At 45.8% G+C, this 8,036-nt stretch overlaps 1 pseudogene across 1 annotated transcript; it reads right to left on the reverse strand.

Annotated features, from left to right (window-relative positions):
- Window positions 1-6,613: 6,613 nt before the first annotated feature.
- On the reverse strand, window positions 6,614-7,456 carry LOC108293234 (annotated as a pseudogene). The gene has a single exon (XR_001820604.2). The product of XR_001820604.2 is annotated as a calcyclin-binding protein-like (transcript).
- Between the last annotated feature and the right edge of the window lie 580 nt (window positions 7,457-8,036).

Below are 8,036 nucleotides of genomic sequence, written 5' to 3' on the forward strand. Positions count from 1 at the left end.
GGTATTTTATTCTCTTTGTGGCAATTGTGAATGGAAGTTTGTTCTTGATTTGGCTCTCTTTAAGTCTGTTATTGGTGTATAGGAATGCATGTGATTTTTGCACATTGATTTTGTATCTTGAGGCTTTGCTGAAGTTGCTTATCCGTTTCTAACAACACCGTCAGATCCCTATCTGGAAGGTTCCAGCCCATTCCAGATGCAACATTTTAGGAGTGATGACCACCAACCTCAGACACATCGAAAGAAGAAAAGATGGGAGAAGAGTCTGGTAGGTTTGAGAAAGCACTGAAGAAATATGGTTAACCTGGAAAAATGCAGACTTGGGAGAACATTCTAGAAGTCTTTGGGTTTTTCAAGACCAATCATATGGAAAAAAATGCGCTTATTCTATTGCAATTCAGACAACAGAACTAGAATCATGGACTGACAGCTAAAGACTGGGACAGGTTTGATATTAATGTGGAGAGAAGTTCCAACCACAGTGTCCGTAGAACAAAGGCACAGGCTTGAGGGGGAGACGGTGGTATATGGAAGCAGGATTGCATCCCAGCGGCAGACCCTCAGTGCCAGGTGATCAGGGTAGACTTTCGCAAAATTCTCTTTCTAGCATGTCTTCATGCCAAAGGAACAGGGTGATGCCCCCAAAATCTTGGCATTTGAGGTGTCCCTTATTCGCAGTTAACTGCCCGCTATCCAATGCATCTCTTTCTAAAGGAAATGTTTTACCCAGGAGGAAAGGCCAGTTTTACTAGGTAAAGCACCATTGTGAGAACCAGACCTTCCCGGGCCGGGTGATGGATGTGAGTTTGATTGGCCGGTTGTGCCTGCTGTTGTGCAGGCTCGGCTTCTCCACACCACCAGGAGAAGGAAGGAAAACACATCCCTCCACGCCACGTTGCAGATCAAGACAAAGTTCACTTCTAATTGCAGCAAGACCGACCTGGTGCAGGATGGGCTGGGGTAATTAGCGAAAACAAACCAAGTGGCGACTCCGGCAGCACACTGGTGAAGAAACCAAGAGGAAATGAAGCCAGCAAGGGCGCCCACATGTTTATTTCAGAGTCAACAGAGCATGGGCCTAACCGGACAGAGCTTCTGATTTATAAAGTATTTTTATTATATTACCTATTTTATATTATATTGGTGGCTCTGCTCTTTGAGCCAGAAAAATAAACAGCAGCCCTGCAAAAGCCTTTGGTCTAGAGAGAAGAATATAAACACTACCTTCCTGCTCTGAATGGAGATTCCTGCCAAACGTTGTTTCAGGGTTTTTGGGCTTCTGAGATTGGCCTTTGTGTTTAGGAAGGCGAGGTTCACACGAAATATAAACGGTCCTATTCTCTAAGTTTTGAAAAGGCAAAGAGCTTAAGGTTTGTTCGATAAAACCAATAGAAATGCACCATTGCCTCCTGCTATAGGAAGTGTGTGTTTCCTATTTTGTCTGTGCAAGGGCTAAATAGCCCTAGCCCCACATTGGCACAGCCAGTTCCACAAGTGGGCAGGATTCTATCAGCCAATATGATCCTGAGCCACCCTGCCCTTTGCCCTTCTTTGAGGAGCTGGAGCCTGACAGATGTGCTGGGGAGGCAGGTCTGCCTCCCCTAATGCACGTGTGTTTTCTTTTCTCGAAGAAATAATTCTTCCACTAGGGCAGATGCCATTTCCAACAGAGAGCTCACCGGGGGCCTTTCTGGTTCCTGCAGGCTGAGCTGGGTCATTGTTTACAGTGAGTTAGTAAGGTTTTATGCTCTTGTTATCAGCTTCCAGTGTGCCCCTCCCTCGGTGTGTACCTGGAAGCATTCCTGCCTGCTCTCTAGCATGGGCACCCTGGTGATGAGGAGAGGCACACGGGGACCCTATGGCAAAGATGAAGTAGCAAGGAGTTCCATCTGTAACTCTCCCCACAGGGACATATGCACACATAGGCACATGCTATCTACTCTTCAGACTCATCTATGAGCAAAGTACTATTTATCTTCCATGAAACAAAAGCTCAAAGTCAGAATGTCTGCAGCTGTGTATGGAGTGAGCGCATTTCACACTCAACATTCCTTTCAGTCTGGAACCAAGGATTTCACTGCGTTTTCATAGTGCAGGTCTGGTCCCAAACGTGTTCCCTGTAAAAGCTTGTGAATGATGAAGAAAAGAACAAACAAGTGAATTAAGGAAGGCCTCATGGATACAACGGGATCGCGGTCCAGCTCGTATTGAAACCAAAGCATGTACAAACTAACCAAGCTCCAGTTCCCATCCCTGGATATGGGTCACAGTGAGGCTTGCCCTTTGTTTTATGCCAGAATCATAAATGAGGATTCCTACAGAGATGAGAACTTACAGGGTCACCATTGCCACCGAGATGAAGTGTAGAGCAGTGGGTTTCTACACTGATGCAGATGCAGAAGCCTAGGGACATTTTCTGTACCCCTCAGGGAAATGGGCTGGCTGGCCTCAATCCTCCCCAATATCTTTTTAGTTGTAGTGAAAAGTGAACAATCTTAAGCTTTTACAGTGTACAGTTCTGTGACATTAAATACATTCACACTGCTGTGCGACCATTACCACCATCCATCTCCGGAACTCCTTTCATTTTGCAAAACAGAAACTATCCCCATTAAATAAAAGCTCCTCCTTCCTCCTCCCGCAGTCCCTGGAAACACCATTCTTTTTGCTTATGAATTTGACTGCCCTGGGAACCTCACAGAAGTGGAATCACGCAGCACTTGTCCTTCTATGATGGGCTTATTTCACTGCACACGATGCCCTCCAGGTCCACCCATGTGGTGTGAATCTGCCATCTTTTTCATGCAGGATGGAACCAGAACCTCATGCACACCCCAAGAGGAGCCACTGCCACCCCAGGACCTCCGTTCCTCCCAGCAACTGGGTCCTCATACTGGAAGGAAGCCCAATTCACTTTTTTTTGGATGGCTCGATGGGGCCTTATTACGCTGTAAGCTAAACTATGCTTATAAAAATGGGATTTTGCTATATAACTATGGAAAATACAAGCTTAAGCAAATACGCATTTCCCTGCTCATGTTAGAAGGTCAAGTTGGTTAAAAGAAATAAGGCCATGTGGATCAGCTGGTGGCCCAATTAGAAAGCTCAGAGACAGCCCAAGGCCTTGTTTTCATTCTTCCAAATGAGGAAACGTGGCAGCTGGAGCTGTGTGTAGCCCCAGGGCCTGGGAACAACACTCAGGCCATCTGGATTCGCCACTAAGGGAAGGTTTAGCCTTTTAGTCGCTGAAGCTGCAGGATTGCAGAGATTCGCAGAGGAAATGTGTGTTTCTGTGGTCCTGGGCCCCTCCATCGCCCACCCAGCCGCTTGGGGCCCAGATAGGAATGATGGTCAGCGGGGCACATTTCCTTCTAACTACATTCCCGAGCATGCTTTCTTTTTTCCTTTTCTTCTTTGTTGGGGAGTCTTTAGATTTCTGCTAGCTGAGGTGGCAAAAACTCACCCTTACTCTGCTGCTCTTGCTGAGCAGCTGACCAAGGGCAGCATCGCTGAGTACAGACAGACAGATGGACAAGCAGGTAGAGGAAAGTCCATCCAACCGCAGCCCCCTCTGGGCCTCAAGTGGCCTTTCCAGCCCCGGAACTCTGAGAGTCACAGCGTTTAAACACCAAGGCAGCAAGCTCTGGTGCAACGGCCTGACCCGACGTAGTACCCGGCTCCTCTTTGAGATATCCCCAGGGGACAGGCAACTAGTGCCCAGGCCTCTAAGACCCAGGGCCCTGCTGTCCCCCTTGTTTAAGCTTTGAGTAAGAGGATGACAGGAGCAAACACCAGAGGGAAAAGTGAGGCAGGGAGAACCCGCCGGCCTGTGCCCAGGGAGGGATGGGGAGGAGGATCGCAGCCCAGGCTCTCTTAGCCTGAGGCTTTGTCTACTGAACAAGCTGGGCCTCCCTTGCTCCCCTCAATCAAACTCCCAAATCAAATCATGCTGAACTAATATCCCTTAATAGCCAACAATCCATCAACAAAAGTTAGGTTTTTGCTTGAACAATCTCCCCCCCAAGGGAGTGGGTGTGTTTAAAAGTACTTCATAAATTATCTAAAAGGAAATATGAGTGTTTCTAGTTGTTGGAAGAGTCTTACCAAGACAGGAGAGCATGCCCAGCGTCTCTGTGTGCCTGTGTGTGTACTTACGGATGCTTCCCCAGGCCTGTCCTGCTGGTCAGCATTTCAGGGGAAACCTGACCTTCCCCTTGGCCATTCCCATCTCCTCCTCCCCACACCGAAATTCTCACTAGGCAAATTTGTGGAATTTTTTTCTGTGATTGTTTTCTTGATAAACAGTCCATGTATAGTGTTTGAATGTTTCATGGTTTCACTGCTTCAGAGTTCCTGGGAAAACAATGTCATAGGGGCTGCCTGAAAAATGAAACTAAAAATAATTGTGGAATGAATAAGGAGTCGGCTTTATTCTTACTCCCTGAATTCCAGGAAAGTGGGGATGTGGCACAGCCCTGTGTGGAGCGAGTGCCTGGCAGCCGGCCCAGCAAACACTGGGCCTGAAAATGTGCTCAGCTCCCTGGATGAGAGCAGGATGATGGGAGCCCACCACCCAGGCCCTGCAAAGGGTGTGCCCAGCCCCCGGCAGCCAGCAAGATAGACGCAGGCTCCCCTATTTCTTTCACCCAGAATCAGGGCTCAAACAAGATCCAAGCAGGAAGGCCAAACTAAAAGCCAGGTTTTTGTCAGAAGATTTGCCACATCAGCCCCAGAGAGATTTGCTCCCCTCTGCAGAGGAGGTCCTGGGCCCGGGCAGGGAAAGCCGAAGAGAGAAGCCCTGGGATGCTCTGGAGGGCAAGAGCCTGAGAGGCAGGAGCCTTGGCCCAGGTCCCCACCTGTGTCTGTCTCTCACAAGATACGTCACTGGCACCTTGGTCCTATTGTTTGACCCAGTGCCCTCACCTGATCAACAAGGTGAATAACTGCTCTGAGTCATGGAAAGAACATGTCAACAGTGAACTCCCTGAGGACTGGGTAGGGAGATGGACAAGGCACAGGAAAAATGTGTCCACAAGTGTCCATGTGGGACTGAGCCCTGCTGGGACCAAAGCGGGACAGGGTGGGGATCGAAGATATCACCTCCAAATAGGGTCCTCCAAATCCCCAAAGCTGTCACTGAAATTTCTCTGCACCCCTAAACTGATGCCTAGTATTTCAGCTTTTCCCCTTATCTTTAGGGGTCTGACAGGAGAAAGGAAGAAATACTGGGAAGCAGGTTTGCTTAATAGGTCTGGAATTCTTGTCCCTGCACCCACATCATTGGAAGGGTCACCAAGTCACAATGCAGTGAACCCACAAGAAGAACGGGGTCTGTCCTATCCACTGCTACTCTTCTAAAGCCCCCGGCAGCACTTGGCACAGAACTGACGTTCATTGAATGTTTGCTGACTGAATGAATGGGCACTACGGGCTACTTCTTTGGTCTCACTGCAGGCAGCAGACACTGATGTAGCCAGCCCTACCCAGGTCTTTCCAGATGAAGCTGGAATCTGACAAGTAATGTCTTTCCACCTTCGCCCATCAGGAAAAGCAGGAGATTTCAGCTTTTTCTCGGGGTTTCTACTGACACTCTGCTTAGTATCCCAGCTTCAGCACCGGAGTAGGGTGAGGATGCTGCCTTGTGGGATCTGGGAACCTTGACTCTGTGGAGGTTGTGCCCGGGCAGACTGATAACACCGCAGATTGGCCTGTGTTTCTGAGCCAAGGGGAACTGAGGCTGGGAACTGCCAGAAAAAGTACCCTTTCACACACATTCACTTCAGCTCTTATGTGTTAGACTGAGCATCAGAAGATAAACGTTTGATTTCCCATTCTGAATTTTACTGTTTCTATGATCTTGGGCTAGTCCTTTTATCTCTCTATACTTTATGACCTCACTTCTTTGTTCGCTTTTTGGTTTTTGTTTCGAGAGAGAGTCTCACTCTGTTTCCCGGGCTAGAGTGCAGTGGCGCAGTCATAGCTTACTGAAGCCTTGAACTCCTGCACTCAAGCAATCCTCTCATCCCAGCCTCCAGAGTTACCTCACTTTTTATGCAATATATGCCTTCTCATCCCCACCCCACAATATCTCCACCTAAAAAATCAGGCCACAGAAGTTAAATGATGTATTGAGGCATAAGTAAATTCATGTTTCATGTCCTGGCCTTAACAACTCCAAGACCATGCTCCCTTCACAACACTAGTCCTTGTTGACTTCTCAATAAGGAGGCTCTGTTCTTTTTTAAAAAGTTATTCTCTTTGTTTTTTTAGTTTAGGGAGTTTTCTTCCAGGCCATTAATGTTTTCTTTTTTAATGTATATAGCCTTGTCTTAAGTCTATCTATTGAACTTTTCACTTCAAATATAATAATGTTTTAGTCTTAGAATATATATTTTGTTTACTTTCTGGTTTCCATGTCTCTGATCCTGTTCCCCTTCTGTTCAACTATTCTGCTTATTTTTTCATTGAAATCTTTCAGTACATTTATATTAGCTGTTTTAAAGTCCATGCCTGCTAATTGAAAAATTTGTCTCATTTGAGTCTGTTTATATTGACTTTTCCTACTTCTTCTCATGCCTAGTAATTTTCAATCATATGTTATTTTAGTGTGTGTGTGTTTAATAAGCATATTTCATTTAAATAAATCCTCCAGCAGGAAATGGAGAATTTACTGCCTTTACTTAGAAGGCTATGTAAATAGCTATCTGTCAAATTTATATATGCAGCTCACCAATATTCCCTTATTGGAAACATCAGTATTTCCGCATCACATCACAGTTCCCAAAAAGGACTTTGAAGTCTCAAAATTTTGTATCTCCTTTGGCTTGCTTCTCTCTCGATTCTACCCAGGCTTTATTAATGGTTCGCTTCATATCATCATCTCCATCCTCAGAAATTTTCTTTAGAACATTCATCAATCCCTCACTTGGATCTGTTTCAGTGTCATAGGAGAGCTTCTCTTTTTCTTTGCACTCTTTTTTCAACCTGAGTCGCCTTGTGTTTCCCACTTTCTTTCTACATAAGATAAGAACTGTATCAGTCTTGACTTTTTGGAACTGCCTTCCACAGAGATGGGTTTCAAGAGATTGTTCACAATCATGGAGTAACTCTTCCCATTTAGATTCCTTACCAAAAGATCAAATGACCTCTCTGTGAAATGCACCCGCACATTCTCAGTGGGAATTTGATGAATTCCAGTTAAGGTAATGTAGATTTTCACAAACTTATCTGACTGATCCCATCCATAATTACTAATTTTCACTGTATAGCCTGTTGTAATGGGAGCAACCACAGCAGCTGGCTTTTCATTGTCGAGAAGTTCTGCTTTCTTCTGTGATTTCTGTTGCATCTTGTTCTTGATTTCTGTCTCAATCTTGGATTTTTCAGCTCTAAGGGCATCATATATTCTTTTCCTAGTAGCCTTTTCCAGCAACACCTTTACCTCTTCTAGATCTTTCTGTAATGAGCTTCAGAGTCCAAGTCAGAAGTTGACTACAGAGTCACTTGCTTCTGTCCACTCTAGGACAGCAGACCCACCAGGCAGCCATGTTGTGTAAGGCCAGTCTCTCAGCCTCCACGAGAGAAAGGGGGAGAAGGAGCAGCCTGGTTACATTCCATTTTCAATCATATGTTAGTTACATTGTTGAGAAATGAATTTCTTTTTCTTCCTTCAAAAGGTATCAATTTTTGCTGTAACAGGCAGTTTATTTACTGGTGGATAAGCATCAGTCTGACAAGGAATGATCTCAGCTTTGTTAAGGCACATCTAGAGTAGCCCTTAGTCCAGGGTTAACAGAGCCCTACTCTGAGGCATTGCCCATTTGGCATCTCATTCAGTGAGCTCATTCTGATCTTGCTGGTTAGAACTCCAGCATCTCTCAGAACTCTATGACCTCAGAAGCCACCTTCTGACTCAGAGCCCCAGTAGCTGCAGCTCTCAGTCCTGCCTTGTGCACATGAAGTACAGTGCTCAGCCAAAGACTCAAGAGATCCCAAATATTTTTGGTGCCCCTTTTCTTTTTTTTTTTTTTTTTTTT

The sequence above is a fragment of the Cebus imitator genome, unplaced genomic scaffold, assembly GCF_001604975.1.
Source record: "Cebus imitator isolate Cc_AM_T3 unplaced genomic scaffold, Cebus_imitator-1.0 Scaffold525, whole genome shotgun sequence".
NCBI lineage: Eukaryota > Metazoa > Chordata > Mammalia > Primates > Cebidae > Cebus > Cebus imitator.